Below are 19538 nucleotides of genomic sequence, written 5' to 3'. Positions count from 1 at the left end.
ACTCAAGTTGTCCCTAACTTATTGAAAGAAATGGAAACTTGAAGGAAGGTTTTGGGTATTTTGATGAAAAAAAAAAAAACTCAGTTATTTCTTAACTGTGTCCCACTTGAGGGTGTAAAAGTTGAAGACACTGTTCCTTCCCTGAGGGAGAGGTTACAGAGAAAGTCACTGGAGAAAGCAACACTTGGTGCCAACCACCCCCAAGGGAGACCTCTGTTTCTCATTTCCAGGACTCAGAACACAGCTAACCCACAAGTCAAAGTGGAAGAAGAAAAGCCACCAGGCAATAGTAGGTCCCAAAATGATTGGTTGACCCATCTCTGTGGTCAAGTACATCAGTGGAACCAAATTGACACCGCACCCTATTTCTGGGTATTTTGCTGTATACTTTGGGGGCAGTACCTTTCAGTATAAGGGAGGACTTTGGACTCAACCATGTGGCCAGTCTGCATTTAGGTCTTAATAAACCCTGGGTGCTTTCACTTGCTCTCTTGTATTTCGGATGTCACCACACCAAGAGCATGTCTGGGCTGGCCTGCAGATTATGGCAAGATGAGAAACTCATGAAGCAGAGCCACCTGTAGCCAAACCCAGTCTGGACCAACCCTCAGCCAGCCCATGGACTCTGAAAAAATAATAAATGCAATATCTAACTGATATGCTCTCTATTCAATATGTCTCATTCACAATGAAATCAGAGGTACAATAAGACTCAATAACAACAAAAAAATAAACCCAGAGCTAGGAAATAAAAGGGAAATGAGAGATACACGATAAGGCGATGCTGGGTGAGGAGAATATTTCCGAATTTTCCTCTGGGAATAAAAAATGCTAATATTTACAAATATAGAAAGAAAAAAGTAGAAAAAAAAAGACCAGAACTTACAGATATTCCCAATGACCCAAAAGGCATTCATTTGCACTGTGAGTTCAATGGAAAGACCAGAGGTCTGCGAATGAAAACCTGGGTTCTTACTTGCTATGTAAATTCTGAGCCCTCTTTTCCTCACCAAACAGAAAATGATATTCTCTTTTTTTGTAGAATGTGAGTATTAAAAACAGTAGCATAGTAGAAGAGAATAGCACCTGAAAACTAAACAACCAATGACAGGTACTAGCATTGGTCATACAGCCATTGAGTGGTAGCTTAATCTTCTGGTCTCCACACTCCACCTACCTTTGTCCGAAGGCCTGAATCCCCTTGTGTACATTCCTCTTCCCACATCCGTAGACTTGCTCCTGACCTGGTGAACCCACACAAGTCTCTGGCAATGACAGAAATGATGGCAATGTAAATGGGATTGTAAAAAATAATGGCAGTTAAATTCACTGAGGCGCTTACCAGGCATCCTCTTAGCAATTTATTTACAGTATATCTTTTGTCCCCAAACCACCCCACTGTTTACCATCGTCTCTGTTTCACAGATGAAGACACTGGACACTGAGAAGCAGAGACATCAATTGCCTTCTCCAAGACTACTTCCCTTACAAGGTGGGGAAAGGATTGAAATCCTGAGTTCTGTGGTGGCCACGACTCTCTCTCTCTCACAGTTACACCCATTCACCTTCCAGCGGGCAGAACTTGTCCACACCTGAATGGGTTCATGTCTTGGTCCTCTCTGCTTCTGGGACACCGATTTCTCAGAAGTTGGGTGTGACAGATGAGTTGGGGTAGGTGCACTTGACCCCAAAACAGAGGCCAATGACAATATCAACCCTGTTAAACAGGACTGGCAGGTCCCGGGTACCCCTTTCCAGGGAGGAGGGTCTGCAGAACCGTTTCCACCCTCCCTCTGCACTCTCGGGGGCAGGGCCTGCCACGGCAGGGGCTGCAGAGGTTCTGGCATTGACCAGGGACTTTTGCTTTCGGCTTTCAAGAACTTCCATCCTCTCTCCAATTAAGCAAGTGACTGTGAAGCAACTCCATCAGGGTGTTCCACAAGGTCACACTTGGGGGAAGACTCAAACAGTGAATTAAAATTTCATCTTAGGCCCTTTAATAACCCAATCAATAATTTAGGGAACAAAGAAAACATTTTCTGGGAAAGCATTAGCTTAAAACTGAAAAGTCCTACTCACCCCTTGGAAATGAGTTTTAGCAAGCCTGCGGTGGAGGGAGCAGAGACTGACAACTTCCTGTCGAATTTTCTTTTTTTTCTCTCTCTCTGCCCCTTCCCCCTACTTCTCTCTTCTCTTCCATCCCTCCTACTCTTCTTTTCTTCTCTCAACACTCCTGGTGCTGCTGTTTGGTTGTTTTTTTTTTTTTCCTCATCTTTCTGAATACTGTGCTTTGCTGATGCAATAACTAATTAGGACTGTTACAAATCTGCTGCTATAGATTATTTTTTTTTCTTGGAAACAGATCAAAATCATTATCGGTTAATATTCTTTAATTTGATTTTGAAGTATTAGTTCCACTTAAAACTAAAGAGTCACCTTAAAGAAACTGCTACAAATTCAAATCCAAAATCATATTTCTTTTTCTGACCTGCCTGGCTGACTAAAAAGGGTTAATTTAAAAATGTAAAAAAATAGACAAGATTCTAAGAGTTCCAAAGCTGTTTTTAAGAACTCACACAGAAGTTAATATTATATTCGACTTGCTCAAACCTTTGAACTGATTTCCAAGAAACTACTTCAAAATTCATTATTTTTCCTCTTTCCCTAGTTGCCGCTGATTGCATGTGCACTAAGAAAGCCATTTGGTTTTGGAACAAGAAAAGCTTCAAAGAAAGTAACCTAACAAGGCCTTTGCCTCAGAAGTTCCTTGTTGATCTGGGCTGAATTTTAGTACAAAGTCACAGCCTAAGGATCTAAATAACCAAATTTTTTTCCAGCAGCCCCAATTATGAATCACCCAAACAAAGCAAATTACAACAGAAATTAATTGTGAAGCAACATTAATGCTGAGGTGGTCCCTGACAAGAACATGGAGAATAGAAATCTGACACATGTCAATAACAGATCTCTTGTCCTGAAGAAAAAATAAAAATAAAGCATCTCATTGGATTAGTGATGCCAACCATTAAGAGTTATTCTCACATCCTCCTCTTCACTCACAGCAGATACCTTCAAATCTCTCTAAAGCCTGTGTATCAGAGGATTAGAGTTGTCACAAGAGAAAATCCCTATGCGGAATCTCAGGATTAGATGATACTTCAAAAAATCTTTTTCATATTTTAAAAAAGTCTTTAAAATAGGGTTATTTGCTCAAGTTCACATAGCAAAGGGAATGCCTGAGAACTGGTATCCTGATTTCTAGACCAGTTCACATTTATAAGTTGCTTTGTGACCTCTAGGTCATACTCCTTCCTTCTCCGCCTTGCTGTGTTACCAGGACAAGGAGGCCCGTGTGCAGTTTAGTCTATGTGCCACAGGCTCTTCCCTGGGAGACAGCACCCTGAATTCTGCATCCTCTTCTACCAAAACTCTCTACTCAGCCCTCAGTCTGGTCCCTAGACAATAGATCCCCAACTGCATTCACAAGAAAATCACCAGGACACCTGCCAAAACACAGACTGCTCAGCTCCCCTGCCCCAGAGTTTCAAGTCTAATAGGAATAGTTGGGACCTAATAATTGGTATTTCCAACCAGTATCAAGAAACAATTCCTTATAAGTCTCTACCCTTCTGCTCATCGCAGAAGTAGAAGCACTGTCTTCCTTTTTCTTCAGGAACACATTTTAAGATGATTTTATAGAAAACAGTCTCAGAAGACAGTAAAAGTCAGATTGATTTACTGTCCTATATAATAAAAATAATAATGTCTCTATCCAGGGCAAAGATCAGGCAGGTTTACTGTCCATTAAAAAAGATTAGGATGCCCTAAGCTCCCGATTCTTCCCCAGCAATGCACGCCACAGTGTGTCCAGTCCTCATCTGGCCCTCTTGGCATTGCCTGGTGGAAGTTAAGGCTCAGAGCTGGTGCAAGTACCTTAAATAATACATATCCCAATTGGTTTACAAGGTTTCTGTAGACATCCCCTTACAAGTACATTCCTTGAGTTCCAGGCCTTCTCTTTCTTCCCTAGCACTTAAAACAGGGTACATAGTAGGTGCTCAATAAATAATTATTGAATGAATATTTAAAAATAAATGAACAGCAACCCAATAAAGCTTGTACAACTCTTAACTCCATTTTATTGATGAGAAAGCTATAGACTTGGAGAGGGTGGGAAACTTGGCCAAAATTATACACCAAGGAAGTTGTAGAAGTGAGAATTGACTCCAAGCCTCTGATTCTCCCACCTAAACCTGTAAACTTTGTTCTGCTTCCTCTCTAAGGTACACACATTTGTCTATGAATACAATCAGAACCCATGTCAATACAATCAGAACCCATGTCAATACAGTCAGAACCCATGTCAATACAATCAGAACCCATGTCAATACAATCAGAACACATGTTACTAGGGACAAGGGCAGCAGCTTTTTGATAATCTTTATAGTTGTTTTCTTCTTTTTTCATATCCACACTTCAAATATTTTACACAAAATATAAATACATGCAAGTATGTATGCATATAAATATATGCACATGTATATGTAAGAAATTTATGATGAGAAAAATAATTTTCATTGAAAAAAAAACCTGTTCAGTGGCATTAATTTAAAGATGTTTCAAGCACTACAAATATTTCCAATGTCTCCTCTGGAATTGTCTTGAGAGACAGTGAAAAAAGCACATAAGGAAATAATTCCCCGTACTATTACACTCAGTTTAACCAAAAATAACCTTGCCCCTCTCTCGCCCTCAGTATGGGTCAGCTTTGCATAGCTGTGGCCACAATGCCTAAACAACAGCTTAGAGCATGGAAATTTTATTTTGGGTTCATGAGTTCAAAGATCCAGTTCACCGTCAGCTGACTCCATTGCTCTGGGCTCCTATTTGAGGCTGAACATCAGGGAGGAAGGGTGCAGGGGAGGAAATCTGCTCAGTTTGTGAAATCCAAGAAGCAGAGAGGGCAAGAAAAGGCAGGAACAAGATATATTTCAAGGGCACACCCTCAGTCACACCCACCTGCCTTAAGTTATCACCCAGTAGTCCACCCAAATTATTAAGCCATTGCATGGATTAATCCACTGATGATGTCACAGAACTCCTACTCTAATCATCTCACCTCTGAACATTTCTGCATTGCTTAACATTAGAGATACAACCCATAATTACTCCCTCATTTAGTTCACTGGGCCTGATCTAATTCAAAATAAAATTTTTTTTTCCAGAATCAAATTGTCCCCTATGGAAAAGATTTGCAAATGCCAAAGAAGTTAAAGGAAGATAATATAACCTCTAAGGTCAACTGCCAAATAAGTTCCCAAAACAACCTTCAGCATCTGTAGAGTTAGTGGTTTCGTTTCTGGAGATCAGTAATTTAAACATGAACTATACTTATTTACATATATAAGTGTTTAAAGTCAATATTCTTAAATCAAGGTCATTTTTTGGCCTTTTGTTTATTCTAATTCTTGGAAAAGCGGCTGCCCTCATATCTGGTAACTCAAGCCTGCTACGAAGAACCTCATATCCCCATGTTCCCTGTCCTGGCATCCCAAACACAAAGACACTGCACTACCCAGCAGCATTTGGACTCCTGTTATTTAAATTTACTAACATCATCAGTGTTTGATCATTTAAGAGAACACTGCACTGTTTACAGTTGTCAAGCATTTGGGATGCTCTCCTTTGTTCATTATACCCAATTAGAAATTTGAATTAAGGTTTCCATTAAGAAAACACTGATCTCTTTTCCCATGTTTATTGTGGAACAGAAGCCAACAAGCCTCTTTAGTTTCCTTCCAAGTTGTTTATAAGAGTTACATTGTGGAGAATTGGGTTTGGTAATACAATTGTTCTCCCTCTGTGTTTGGGCCACTTGGTGGGATAGGGTACAACTCTATCGGAACTCTGTCTTCAGAAAACCACTATAATTTTTGAAGGTTGTTGCCCTAGCATTTGGAGATAACACTTGCAGAATTTTGTGAAATCAAAACGGCATCCTGGAAACTGACTTTATAAATAATCTTGCAGAATGATGAAAAGAACTCCACTTGGAAATCAAGAAACCTGGATTCATGGCTCAGGTTCACTTGGTAGCTGAAGGACCTTGGGGGAAGTAATTTAGCTCCTCTGAGTTGAGGTTTCCTCACAATTAAAACAATTGAATTCATAATACCAGTGCTACCAACCTCATAAAATTACTATCAGTATCGAATGAGATAATATATACATGAAAATGCTGATAATGTTTATTTAGAATTAACAGTCACATAATCAAATCTCATTGAAGGTAATCCTCAAAGACATACCTAATTTATAATTTGACTCTCCAGAAATGCTTCGTTATAATGCAGTCTAATGTCTCATTGGAACATTTAATCTATCAACAAAGAGCATAATAGGAGGACAGTTTCTATTTAATCATGCAAGAATAATTGTAATAGGAAGGTTACACTTGAAACATCACTCCTGGGGTTGGGGGATGGGGATGTATGTGCTTCTGCTTTGAAATTCACAGAAATGGATCCTTGGCTCCTGTGTGGCATTTTATAATGTTTTTGTCCTGGGAAAGGGGCGGGGCAGGGGCTACAGAAAGAGGGACGAATTGGAAAGGTCTCATTTCTTTTCAATTACTATAGCCAGACTCCAAGGACATCATTCACAATGGGTAGTACAGGGAGATGCTCCCTCCAGAAAACACTTTAATTATGGGCTGCTGGCGAGTGTCCAGGAGGGAGCTGGCTATCGGAGGCTAGGAGGCTGAATACCCAGGGGAGAACACAAAGTAATTACCATCATCAAGAGCAATTGCAACAATACCAGAGTTGGGCTTGGTTGTTCACAAGCAGGCAATTCCTTTTGTGCAGACATTTGTGTTGACCCCCTCGGAAGGAAAAAAGCAGAGTATAACCTTTTCCTTCTTAATCATCAACATTTAGCAGGGTAAATGTCATCTGCTGTCTGGCTTTTCATTAACCATATAAAATCCTGCGAAACCATCCCAGTTCTTAGAGATACACATTAAAAAAATAATAATAATAAAGAAGAAGAAGAAGGAGAGAGAAAGAAAGAAAGAAAGAAAGAGAGAAAGAAAGAAAGAAAGAAAGAAAGAAAGGAAGGAAGGAAGGAAGGAAGGAAGGAAGGAAGGAAGGAAGGAAGGAAGGAGGAATGAATTTTACTTAGTTCTTTCTTTTTCCTTTAAACACCAACGATTTCATTTTCTGGACTCCCCCGAGGGGATTGCTAGAGGTGCCACCTTACAACCTTCACATGGGAAGTTTCTAAAGGCAGAATTGTCGGAAGCAAATTGGGTAACTGTGCTAACGAGGAGACTCAATTTAACTGTCATCGGGAAATTATAAAATAGCTTATCAGAGATTGAATGTGAAGGAAAGACCCCAAGGATTGTCATTTAAGAAGCAGTAGGTTAAACTGTGTAGGGAAGATTTCCTTTAGCTCATTAGTACTTGAAGTCAAAAGCATTTAAGGATCTAAGTCCCACCGAGGGAACAAGCCTGCCTTCGCTTCTCCTGCTGGAGAATGATTAGCTGGAATTAACAAGAGCATCACTAGGGATTTCTTCCCAGATCAATTCAAACAACAGTGTTACCCTGACACAGAAATCTTAGGAAACAGTTAACTTGGTTTTGCACCCTGCATGCAGGCCACGGGAACCCGTGGCTGTCTGGCATTTTCTCTCCACAGAGCAGAATGTCACTAGGAAATTATTGAGATAAAAAACACATCCCCCCTGCACCTGCCACAAAGTCATGTCGTGATGAGAAAAATTACCCAGTGATGCTGATTCTGTGGACGTCTCCATTGTATTCCCTGTCCGCCACTCACTCATTTGTAGCTCCAGGAGCAAATTCCTTTAGGCAAGGTTAATGGTTGGGGGAGGGGAGGGGAGTCAGTCAACTATTAGTTTGAGCGAGCATCTCACCCGTCTGATGCATTTTTGTCTGAGTGGACAGAGCCACACAGTGTGAGCCAAGGACCACCTCCAAACTCCAATCTCAGGGGGTGCTCCTCTCAGTCTAGGCGTAATCTCTACAATGCCCTTTAAACACACTCTTCTGTTAGATGGTACTAAAGGGACAAGGTTCTCCGCAAACCAATTTACTGTGTGTAATGGACACTTCTGGCAAAATTAAATTTCAGCCTTATGGCTTTAATTGTTCCGAGTTTCACAGTTGTCATTAAGAATATGTATAATCGAGTTGAGGTCTGGCATCAAGAAACCTGGGTTTGAATTCTACCTTCAGTATGAACTCCAGGACCTTGGGCAAGTCACCGGAGGTCTGTAACCTTATCCCTAAACATGGGATAATCAGATGAACTACCTCGAAGAATTAGGGTAAGCGCCAGCCTAAGTATTGTATTTCCAAACATGCTGGAAAATGCCTAGAAAAATGTGAATGCTCACAATTATTACTGTCAAGAGAGATTTGGCTGAATGGATGCTAAAAGAAAGATTATACTTAGGACGCTCATTAAAAAAGGGTATTCATAATTAAATAAACCACGGAATGGAAACTTTATGTTGTTGGTCAATCTTTTTATTCCCCAAAATAACTGGGAGGAAGAAGGTGATTTTGATTCATTAAATAGACCAGATAGTTCCACTGCAATATGACACTACTCAGAGAAGACCGTGTCTATCAGATCCTGCTGCAAGTAATAGAAAGTAACTGGCTATCTTCAAAAGAAGGAGATATATTAGAAGTTTATCACGGAAACAAAGAATCAAAAACTGAGGCTTACAAAACAAGCTTCCAAGGTGGCATGAGAGAAGAGATCTGCACACAGCCAAGAACACAAATGACAGCACACATTTTTTTTTTCATCAAGAATAGTCTACTCACCAATTATGGGCACCACCACCCCACCTTGGACATCTTCCAAACCCTCTGGTCTTTACAACAGTTGTTTACAATTCAAAGTCCTGAATGAAAGCATTGTATTGGTTCCATGAAGGCTACCTGTGCAAATCCTTGCTACCAGGATTTGCACAGGTAGCAAATCTTCCTCTAGTTTCCACAGAGGGAGATGGAGCAAGTGGGATGCTCCTCAAAGTAGCTGGGCATCCAAAAATGGAAGCTCTCTATGGTGACTGTCAGGATTCAGATGTTGAGTGTGGTCTATGCACAAGATGGTTCTCAGTTCTCATTTTACTTAATCCACAGAACCACCTAGGAAGATGTGTTTTTACGCCAAGTTACAGATAAGGAAACCAGGGCTCAAATCAGAAAATAGAATAGTGATCAGAAAAGAACTTTGTAAATGAATAGGACAGAAAAAGAAAGTGATGCAAAGTACATTCAGTATCTCCTTTGTCCTCTGAGAATACCAGGCAGGTATGTCCTCTGCCTGTGTGCACCTCACAGGGAGGAAAGGGTAGGTAAAAACATTGTTGACCATAGTCCTGCACACTCTAGTGGTTCATTGCCTGCTGCAGCAGAAGCTGCATCCCTCTCTCAATCAAGAAGCTGTGCATTACCATCTCTATGCTGTGTGAACCTCACTGCCCCAGAGATGCTGAGGTTCCCAGTGCCATAAATATTTATGAGTTCTACTTGCAAGGCACCAGTAGAGACCAATTTAACCAAATCCTGTGCCGATGCGAAAAGGCTCTTCCCTAGAGATTTTTCTTCCCAATAAACTGAAAGCATCCAAAACACCAGTGGAAATTACTGGTTGTGTGTTATTTTATTTCCTAATATTTTAACCATCTTTATGCATATTGGACTGGACTATGGAATGAATAATGATGGTTCTGAATTTATAAACATTTTCTCCAATTCTTCAGTTAGAGTGGAATAATAAAATAGAAAGACAGAAAATAAAAACTGAGCTATAATCTGCCCGTGGCTACTTATTAACTGATTACATTGGAGAAAGGTACTTAATCTTTTTGAGCCTCAGTTTCTCTATCTGTGAAGTGGGAATAATAACATTGACTTCGTAGGGCTATTATGAGAATTTTGGACAGTTCCTAGCATGCAGTAAGTATTAAATAAAAGAGAATTATGGTTATCCTTCATTTTACAAAGGAGAACTCAGAGAAATCAAGCAACCTGACAAGATCAGATAGCAGAAAGATTCCAAATACAGGATGTTTTCTATTCTATCTGTGCATCTTCTAGTTCCTACACCACCTTTTACTGAGCCTTCACACATTACAATATCTTGCCAGTGTATTTATTCTTGCATACACTGCATTCAGAAAAGAGGTAGGAAATCCTATCCCTGGCTAGCTGGTTTGCATTCCTGAGCACATGTTATCTTACATTGAGGATGACCTTCCCTTTGCTGTTCTGTTCAGAACATGTTTCCCCAGGTCTGCACTCAAAAATTCCTTAAGTTGACCCATTTAAAAATATTTTATTACTTGCTTTTAATTTATACATAATACTTGTACATATTTATGTGATGTTTTGATTCATGCATACTTTGGGTATGAATCGCCCAGAGTGTGTGACCTTGTAAATGAATTCTCAACCTTATTAGCTCCCAATGGGTGAAGGAGGACTTCCTGGCCTGAGGGATGCTCTCACTCCATATAGAATTCTGCATCCAAGTACAAAGCCTGACTTAGACCCACAGATTCATTAAACAGACGCTGGGAAAGAGGCTCAGATACAAAAACGACATGAGAAATGGAGGATGCTCACATCTTCACAAAGGAAAAAAAAAAAAATCCAATAACCAACAAAGCCCAAAAAGATGGGCAAATTCTAGGCAGCATTAGGGAGGATTTAGAAATAAATGGAGTGAAATATTATTCTCCCTTTTTCCAACACATCAGAATCTATTCACACTCAGTGTAAGCCCTAAGAAAAACAGAAGGTGATTTTATTAAAACTGTCAAAAAGTCTTAGATCATCGATTCTAACTTTTTAATATGAATGTGGAAAATAGATTCATCATGAGATGAGTGTGCACTTTATTGAAAATACTCCCTCAGACTGTAGCAGTGATGCCCGCCCCCAGAGAACTATGCTCTGATGCAGACTCTAACACCACTTCCCCCTTGAAGTCCTCCTCTCTGATGCTCAGTAGTGTCTCGGGAAGTGCCTGGGTCTTGAGTTCAGACAGACCTGGGCTTGGGACCTGACTCAGTTATCCATAGCTACTACAAGTTGCTTTCCTCCCTGAGCCTTCATTTTTCCATGTGTTAGAGGGAAATATTGAGTCCTATGTTAGGAATGTATGGAGATTGGTTAACAGAAACCAACTGAATCTATAAATGCTAGTTTCCTTCCAAATATTACAATTTGTTGTGGAAGCATGTGTGTCTGCGAAATGCATTAGCTTTCCCCAAATCTTTTGTCATGATTTTACTTTTTTCATCACAATCCTGGGAAGTATCTAAGGTAGATAAAATTAAATCTACTTAGTGTTTAGGAAAACTGTGGAAGAGATGTTATTTAGAGCTGCTGAAGGTCACAGCACAGCTGGTGACCAAGGTGAGCTAAATAAGGGTTCACTGACTCCCTACCCTTCCCCTTTCCATCTCCTGACATTGGACTTGCATGCCTCCACCTGTGTGCCCTAGGCTCTCAAGCCCCTCCTGTCCTTTCTTCCATTTTCTTTTATTCATTTGTGACTTGTTTCTTCTTTGTGCATATATTACCTCCTCTGCATTATTTATTTGGAGGGAAGTGATTAGTACAAGTGCTAATGTGAATCTCTGTTTCCCTTCAAAATATCACCCGTCTTATGCTTCCTTCCAAAGAATGTTTTGAGTATTTAAAATAAGTACAACTAGATAACCATATGTTAAAAGGTATTTATCACTATCTTGGCATAGGTCTTAACTCAGATTTATTTCAAGCTGAAAAATGTTAGGTGTTAAAAAAAAAAAAAACCTTTGATGAAGCCAATTAGTAATCACGTTTATCTACTCTCTTTAATATGTTTTTGATTTAATCAAAATAGAAATCAAATTTTAAAACTCCACTGAAACTAAGTAAAACTTTTTCTAGTTCATAGGAATTTTTTAAAGGTAATTCTCTAGCAGGGTGGCGCACACCTGTAATCCCAGTGGCTCAGGAGTTGAGACAAGAGGATCTCAGGTTGAAGGCCAACTTCAACAACCTAGCAAGGCTCTAGGCAGCTTAATGAGACCCTGTCTCAAAATGAAAAAAAAGGGGTGGGGGGAAGGGGGCCGGGAATGTGGCTCAGTGGTAAAGGGCTTCTGTGTTAAATCTCCAGAAACCACCCCCATAAAAAAGGTAATTTTCTAATTAAGCTTCTAAGCCTCTAGGTAAACATTTGGCAAAATTATAGATAATAAGTGTTCAATAACTGTTTATAAAGCCGAACAAGCTGTCCTACTAAGTCAAGGCTAAGAGTTCTGAGAAAATTACTATTTGTCATCTAGATAATGTTTATTGAGGGCTTAGCATTTGTTAGGTGCACTACTAAGCACTTCATAGTCACTGCTCCTTTTAATTTGCACCATAGTACTATTCTTGCACCCATTCTAAGTGTACGAAGTTGAGTCACAGACCAATGAAAGTTATTGGCTGAAAGTAAGGGTCTCGCCTCATAAACAAAGTCCCATAGACTAATATCATAAATGGGACAGAAGGAACTAAACTCATGTTTATCTCACTGTTATTCAGTTTTCATCTCTGAAACAAAATGCCTGACAAAGTCAACTTAAAGGAGAAAAGATTTATTTTGGCTCATAGTTTCAGCCGTCTCACTCCATGGTCAGCTGGTTCCATTGCTTTGTGCCTAAGATCAGGCAGAACATCATGGTGCTTGGGTATGGTGGAGGAAAGCTGCTCCATTCATGGCAGACAGGAAGCAGAGAGAGGGGATGGAACACCCCAAGGACATGTGTAGCCTTCTAGGACATTGCCCCAGTACCCAATTCCTCAAGTAGGCCCCTACTCCTAGAGATTCCACCACCTCCCAATCACTGTGAATCTATCAATGGATTAACTCATGGATGAGATCAGAGCCCTCATGATCCAACTAATGCCTAAAAAGCCTACTTCTGAAAATGGCTGCATTGAGGAACAAGTCTTCAGGAACTTTGGGGGCCCATCTCAGATCCAAATTACAACACATTATTTTTAAAAGTGCATGCTCTTAACTTTGTGTTTTCAATAACTCCATCTACCAGTATTTATTTGAGACCTTTCTAAAAATCACTCGGCAGAATTCAAGATTCTGGAGACACTGAAGCAAACAGCCTCTGCCCTCTTCAACATCCCATTGGGAGCAAATAGAAAATCAATCCAAGGACTAATCACTGCATATGGTGATGAGTGCTCCAAAGGAAGAAAAGAAAAACAAACCAGGATGATGAGATGGAGCAAGGCGATGGTGGTCAACAGTACCTCTGCACCGTTGGTGACCCCAGAACTAGGTCTCTAAGGAGGTTGCCTGTCATGGTGGACTGGAGGCAGGGTCTTCTGAAAGGCTCAGCCAGCAGCCATGGGGGGTGGTCAGAGGAAACAGAAAAAAGGCAGGGCAGCTGGAGCAGAGTGAGATTGGAGACCAGAGGGATGGAGCCTCCTGGCAATCTGGAAAAGAAAGTGAATGCAGCATTTAAAAAAAAAAAAAAAAACCCTACCAGTCTAATTCAAATACTGCCAAGAGTTACATGCTACCAGGTATTTATGTCAGATACTTTATAAGAGAAAGACTTAACCTGAAAGTCAACATAGCATACTTTTTTTATATTTAGGTAAGAAAAGAATTCCATTTTCAATATTGCAAATTAGTTCTAGTGTGGTTTATTAGATATGTGGGGGCTATTAAAAATTTGAGGCAAGCATCTTCTAGCTTTTATTACAAACTCAGATTGGGAATGTAGCTCAATGACTGACTACTTGCCTTCATGCACAAGGCCCTGGGTTTATTCCTCAGCACTTGGGGGGGGGGAAAAACCTGCAAATTTATCAAATAGGTGTTTTAGGTGTTTTATATTATTGCTATTTATAACACAAATGTTGATACATTTTTATTATTGCAATTCCTTTTCATAAAAGGACACAAAAGAAGGATGCAGTTTTACATTGTTTAATTTGATCTCTGTAAATTCCAAGCATGCAATAAAAGTGTTCACTAGCCCTTAAAAAATTCATCCTTTTAAGTGTATAATTCAGTGTTTTTCATCATATTTACAAATTGTGCAACCATTACCACTATCTAATTCTAGAACACTGTCATTATACCAGAAAGAAACCCTCTATCCATTAGCAATCACCCTCCATTCCCTCCTGACCCCAGTTCCTGACAACCACTCCTCTCTTTCTGCTTCTATGGATTGGGCTTTTAGAACATTTCATTATCAGTGAATTCATATAACACATGGCCTTTTGTGTCTGGCTGATTTCATATTCCATGAATGTTCACCTGTGCCATAACATGTATCAGCAAGTAATTTTTTTCCATGACTGCATAAGATTGGGACACAAGTGATCTATCCATTCATCAGTTGGTAGACATGTGGCATGTTTCCATTCTTTGACTCTTATGACCATTCATGTACAAGTTTTATGTGACTACGTGTTTTTATCCCTTAGATTTATATGTGTATACACACACACACACACACACACACACACACACACACGAGTGGAATTACTGAATCATACAATAACTCCATGTTTACTTTTTGGAGAACTGTCCAATTGTCTTCCAAATTGTCTGCACCATTTTATATCCTGGCAAGCCATGAGGGTTCCAATTTCTCCTTGTTATCTTCAGTAGCCAGTATCAACCATATTTTATTCTAGCCTTCCTAGAGGGTACAAAGTAACATCTTATTACAACTTTTATCTGCATTTACCTAAAAATTGATGATGTTAAGCATCTTTGAATATGCTTATGGTTAATACATATTTTACTGAGTTCTAATATTTTGTGTTTCTGTCTCTTCACCAAACTGGGAGTTCTTTATGAGCAGATATGAAACTGAAAAGACTAGAAGAGGGAACAAGCTAAACAAACATGAGGTTGAAGGAATTCCAAAACAACATCCTGCTAAAAAGAAATAAAGGAAAATAAAATAAAATAAATAGGTGACACCATGCTAAGAATTTAGACAGAGGAAGGAAATTTCTGTTAAGTTAGGATCAGCTAAAGATGCAGCATTTTAACTGAGATTTTGATGACCACTAGGAACCAGTCAGGCCAAGAGCAGAGAGGGCAAGAGCAGCACCCTCCAGGGAATGGCTGGTGCAAGTGGCAAAGCTCATCATCAAAATAAAGATGAGGAAGGGAGACGAAACCCAAGAAGTGGAAAGCACCGAATCTCACAAAACCTCATGTCAAAGATGAAGTTTTTACCATGGTGGCCATCAAGGCTGCTCATTATTTTTTGGTCCACTCATTCAGTGAAATGCGGCACAATATCTTTTCTCTATTCAAGTGAATGCAGGTGAGGCCATGTTACCTGTTTGACCAATGAAAATTGAGAAGTCAAAGAGAGGAGTCACTTCCCCATAGAAGCTTAAAAGTCAGCCTGGGTCCACTCATCTTCATGTCCCACTGTTCATGGAAGCCTTGGCTGGCCACAGAGCTTCCATCCACTGAGGTCCCAGGTGCAAGTGACATCACAGCCTCCAAGAGACTCACAATGACTGGTGTGATGTACGTAAGAAAAAATAAACCCTTTTTAAAGAACTTAACCTGTTCTGACTGATATGATTTTTTTCATTGTATGGTCTTTAAAAAAACTCAGTGGGGACTTAACTGGGGGCATCCCTTGAAATGACTCATGTTTTAAAATATGTGCCAATCAATTTCAAAAGGACAAGGAAGGAGGGAGAGAAAGAGCTGTTAGAAAAGTAGTTACAGTGTCTATTCATGAGGACTTGGATGACAGTGGTAAAATGAGAAATGTATAGAAATCATTCAAATCTGCCATAGATCAAAGGTGAGGAGTATGAAGATGAGAGTCACTTTCTGTCCATATCCCCACCGGTCCTACTGCCATCGCAAGTTCTAAGGAGGACAAATAAGGCTTACTGGTGAACAAAGCCAGCATATCAATTACTGGGGTTCAGTAGCGTTCAGCCCCATCCTCTGTCCTCTGTCTCCGGTACCATCACCACCACTCTGTACCAGAGCTGGAATCAACAGTTAAATTTTCTCTTTCAAATTATACCATTATCTCATCACTGCGAGCAATCAGAGCAGGAGAGCTTGAGTCACTAAGCACGGAACTTGCTCACCACACGTTTAACCCTGGACTGGTACACAAATTCAATTTGTGTTCACCTCTCCTCCGGCAACTGGCTCTGCCTGTGACTGACAGCAAACGAGGCTCTCTGCACAGTGAGGCAGCTCAACAGGGAAGAAAAATCAAACGAGGGTGGTGCATGGTGCTACTGAGGCAATTCCCTTACTTATAATTATTCTTGACAACCAGAAATTTGTGGAAAGAAAAGATGTTCAGATTATGTTGTTTTTCAGCAGGTTTGTGATTACTTGACTTGAGTGAGGGAATTAGATATCCCTTCTCTTTATAATAACCACCAATATATTTTAGAAGGCTAAGCAGTTTTTTTTCCTGTAAATGCTGTTCAGTTTGGAATTCCATTTGCCTGATTGTCTACCGTAGCAACAAGGCAAAAATTGTATCATGGCTTTATCCACGAAATACTCAGTGGTTTAGAGAAGGTTTAGGACAATGAGACCATAACTGTGGACTTGGTATCACGTAGGACTGGAGACTGGCAGTAGGCAAGGGAAATATTTCTTGCATAATGTATTTCTGGGTTCAATATCTTACTGATAAGAGCATGTTATTTTTGGAAGCATTTTTTACAAGTCAATGCTCAATAATATAAAGTTGTTTTAACACACCATATGCATTAGAAGAAGAACACTTCTCAGTTGTAATAAGACTATGCATCCTCTGCAGAGTAAAAATAATAGTGTTGAGTATTTGTAAAGAGAGAGGGAGAAGAGAGGGCTCCCCCACCTCCAGCGCCGTCTCTCTAAGAGACCTGCAGCAGCTCTCTAGCCCATGTCCACATGGAGTCGCCTTGGATTTATATGCCCAGAGAGCAACTCAAGAGGGACAAGAGAAAGAAGTTAAACCCTGAAGGAGGAACAACAGCCCTGAACGGGAATTCAACTGAACATGTACCAAATGAGGTGGAGAAAACCCTAAAGTGGATAGTACAATGTCCCCTTTTGCTAACAGTGGAAAGGGAATTCATGAACAGCACAGACATTTATAAAGTAACAATAAATAAATGAATTAAATAAAAATTTCTTTTGCAATCACTGTCTTATAAAATAATGCCCCCTTTCCGTAGATACCCACATATATCTTTAGATTCCCCAGAACATGTGACTAAGTCAAATGTCAAGGAGGAATTGCACTTACAGACGAATTAAGGTTCTAAACAACTGACTTTACAGTGGAGCAATTGCCCAGATTATCCAGGTGGACCCAGTGTAATCACCAGGGTCCTTACAAGCAGAAGAGCCAGTGAAATGAAACAACTAAGGTGTATGTCGTTTAGTTTGCCCAAGGACACACAGCTAATGCATGGCAAAGCCAGGACTCCCCGGAGCAACCCGGGATCTCTTTACTGTGACTTCACTTAAGCTCTCAGATGGAACCTAGGATTTTTTTTTTTGTACTCTTTTTCCTTTACTTTTATTCCCTGCTTTAAATCATCTATCCAAAGCTGTGTGCAATTTTCCTAGCAGACACCCCCGTGGTGTTTTACAAAATATGCAGTAGAGAGTCTTATTCCACATAAATATCAAAAGAAGACTTGCCTATCTAGATGAAATGAGACAGAGAGAAAGTAAAGATCCTGCCTGCAGAGATTGCTCCCTGGACCTAGAAACAGTGAGGGCACAGTCATTTTGTTTTCCTCCTGAGAATTTAGATCCCTTTCTGCTAAAACAAACCCAAGCGAGTCCTCCGCTAAGAGATCCAGGCTGATTATTAATACAATGCATGGCAACATCTGTGGTTTGCACATTGTTGAACTAAAAAGGCTCTAATGTGTTGGAGCAGAGGCCAAGCAACCAGTATCCATGGCAACTCCGTGTTTAGTTTCAACCGACAGTCGTGGAGAGCATTCAATCAGATTCTTATATTTGTCTAAATGGCACCCAATAAATATTTCCCATAGCCAACATTTTTGCCTTGGCTCAGAAACAAAGGAAAATGAGACCTGGGTGGAGGAGGGGGACCGGGAAGAATTCACTACAGAAGGACTAACTTCAGGAAAGCTAAAATTAATGTTTCAATTGTCAAGCAGCAAAGAATTAAGGTAATTATAATAGTTGTGAATGTAGAATGAATTGTAGGGGGGAGAGGAATCAAAACTCCTAGTCCTAATTTTATCATTCATAAGTGTTTTGTTTTTTTTAAGTCATGAAATTTGCTGGTGTTTACAAACTAAGAGTCCACTATTGTGTATTTAGTGTCCACCCAGAAATTATGGTAGGTATGTTATAAACATTATCTCTAGTCCTCAGCAAAAAATAAAATAATAATAAAAAGGTGACAAGAAAGCTATTATCATCTCCATTTCACACTAAAGGAAACTTCAATGAAGAAAATTTAAACAACTTACCCGCTGTCTATAGATTCTCCCTACAAAGGATTTGCACTCAGATCTGATTTAAAAGTCTTATGCCTTTTTCAATGCTTCACATTCTGAGTGGACCCCATTAAATTGATTAGAAAGAAAATAAGAGCTCCCATTGTTGTTTGACTGTTTTGATAATAAGTTATTCTGAAAAAACAATAAAATGTAAATTCAACTTTCCAATTGTTTATCACTGCAGCAGTCTTGTCAAAAAAAAAAAACTAAACAGCTCCATCTTTAACTGGAAAATAATTAAATGTGTGAATATTCTGTATCTGCATGTGATCTGCCTGTGCTCATTCTAGGTCAACAAACGTGGAGACCGAGAGGTGAGATCCAGCCAGCTAGATCGCTGGAAATGTGAAAATGTCACTAAAAGAAGCCTGAACAGAAAATCAGACAAGAGCTGCCTCTCCCCTTGTGGGGATCTAAAACCTGTTCCCCTCACCTTCTAGAACTTACTAGCATCCCTGAATTAAATTACTGATTTGCCTCTTATGTCCATTAAACTATCTCAAACTTGCAACTTTCAATATGATACCAAGTCTAATCCAAAAGAGTGGCCTTTGCCTTTTGAAGGTATAAACAGCTGTCTCTGGGACACAATGTTAATTACTTAAGTAGCATAAGATTAAAAAGCAGCTCTATTAAGATATACAATAAACCACATATGCATAATGGATTCAACTTGTTAAATCTTGACATATGTATACCTTTGTGAAAAGATCATCACAGCCAAGAGAAGGAAGCCATCCATTTTCCCAAGTTGAACCTGGCCCCTGCCCCAAAGTTAGTATCCTTGTGTTTCTCTGACATTCCTCCTTCTACTCCTTCCGTACTCACCCCTGATCTGCTTTCCCATCACCACAGATTAGGTAGCATATTCTAGAATTGAAGATAAACTTCTAAATTATCCTAACACCAAGCTAACAACCATAGGAACCAAATAAG

This window comes from Ictidomys tridecemlineatus, chromosome 9 (assembly GCF_052094955.1).
Source record: "Ictidomys tridecemlineatus isolate mIctTri1 chromosome 9, mIctTri1.hap1, whole genome shotgun sequence".
In the NCBI taxonomy this organism is placed as follows: Eukaryota; Metazoa; Chordata; class Mammalia; order Rodentia; family Sciuridae; genus Ictidomys; species Ictidomys tridecemlineatus.
The sequence above is the reverse complement of the archived record's forward strand: the minus strand, read 5'-3'. Positions refer to the sequence as shown.